The sequence below is a fragment of the Arachis hypogaea genome, chromosome 5, assembly GCF_003086295.3.
Source record: "Arachis hypogaea cultivar Tifrunner chromosome 5, arahy.Tifrunner.gnm2.J5K5, whole genome shotgun sequence".
NCBI lineage: Eukaryota > Viridiplantae > Streptophyta > Magnoliopsida > Fabales > Fabaceae > Arachis > Arachis hypogaea.
The window spans coordinates 55490466-55492079 of record NC_092040.1 but is presented as its reverse complement, the minus strand read 5'-3'; the positions used below and the strand labels follow the sequence as shown (position 1 = coordinate 55492079).

Sequence of the window (1614 nt, the reverse complement as noted above, 5' to 3'; positions counted from 1 at the left end):
AATTTCGAAACTTAACTAACAAGTAATGTGATTGGTTCAAAATTTTGAAGTTTGTTACTTTCTTGTTAAGAAAGGCTCAATCTTTAAATTCTAGAATCATATCTTTTAGTTTCTTGTTAGTCAAGTAATTAATTTTAATTTTAAAAAAATTTAATCTTTTCCAACCATATCTTTTTAATCATATCTTTTTATCATATCTTTTTCAAAATTTTATCTTTTTCAAAAATTTGATTTCAAAATATCTTCTTATCTTCTTATCTTTTGAAATTTGACTTTCAAATCTTTTTCAACTAACTATTTGACTTTTTATTTATTTCTTATCTTTTTCGAAATCACCTAACAACTTTTCTCTCTCTAATTTTCGAAAATACCTCCCTCTTTTTTAAAAATTCTTTTTAATTAATTAATTGTTTTAAATTTTAATTTTAATTTTATTTCTTATCTTAATGTTCGAAAATCATTAACTCCTTTTCAAAATTATTTTTGAAAACTTCTATCTCTCATCTTATTCTATTTATTTATTCATTCACTAACACTTCTCTTCATCTCAAATCTCTACCCCTATCCTCACCTTTGTGTTTGGATTCTCCTTTTTTTATTCCCTTTCTTCTTCTACTAACAATAAGGAACCTCTTTACTGTGACATAGAGGATTCCTCTTCTTTTTTTGTTCTCTTCTCTTTCATATGAGCAGGAACAAGGAAAAAGGCATTCTTGTTGAAGCTAATCCAGAACCAGAAAGAACTCTGAAGAGGAAACTAAGAGAAGCTAAATTACAATAATCCAGAGACAACCTTGCTGAAATTTTCAAACAAGAAAAGGAGATGGCGGCCGAACCCCGAAACAATAATGCAAGGAGGATGCTTGGTGATTATACTACACCCACTTCCAAGTTTGATGGAAGAAGCATCTCAATTCCTGCCATTGGAGCAAACAATTTTGAGCTGAAACCTCAATTAGTTGCTCTAATGCAATAGAACTGCAAATTTCATAGACTTCCATCAGAAGATCCCTACCAGTTCTTAACTGAGTTCTTGCAGATCTTTGAGACTGTTAAGACTAATAGAGTAGATCCTGAAGTCTACAGGCTCATGCTTTTCCCTTTTGCTGTAAGAGACAGAGCTAGAGCATGGTTGGACTCTCAACCTAAAGATAGTCTGGACTCCTGGGATAAGCTGGTCACGGCCTTCTTGGCTAAATTCTTTCCTCCTCAAAAGCTGAGCAAGCTTAGAGTGGATGTTCAGACCTTCAAACAAAAAGATGGTGAATCCTTCTATGAAGCTTGGGGAAGATACAAGCAGATGACCAAAAGATGTCCTTCTGACATGTTTTCAGAATGGACCATGATAGATATATTCTATTATGGTCTATCTGAGTTCTCTAAGATGTCACTGGACTATTCTGCAGGTGGATCCATTCACCTAAAAAAAACGTCTGCAGAAGCTCAAGAATTTATTGACATGGTTGCAAATAACCAGTTCATGTACACTTCTGAGAGGAATTCCGTGAATAATGGGACACCTCAAAGGAAGGGAGTTCTTGAAATTAATGCTCTGAATGCTATATTGGCTCAGAACAAAATGTTGACTCAGCAAGTCAACATGATTTCTCAAAG

General features: G+C 33.3%; 1 non-coding gene across 1 annotated transcript; it reads right to left on the bottom strand.

Moving 5' to 3' along the window:
- Positions 1-1222: 1222 nt before the first annotated feature.
- On the bottom strand, positions 1223-1326 carry LOC112804349 (small nucleolar RNA R71). Its single transcript, XR_003202958.1, has one exon. It is a non-coding gene; the product is annotated as a small nucleolar RNA R71 (small nucleolar RNA).
- Positions 1327-1614: the final 288 nt, after the last annotated feature.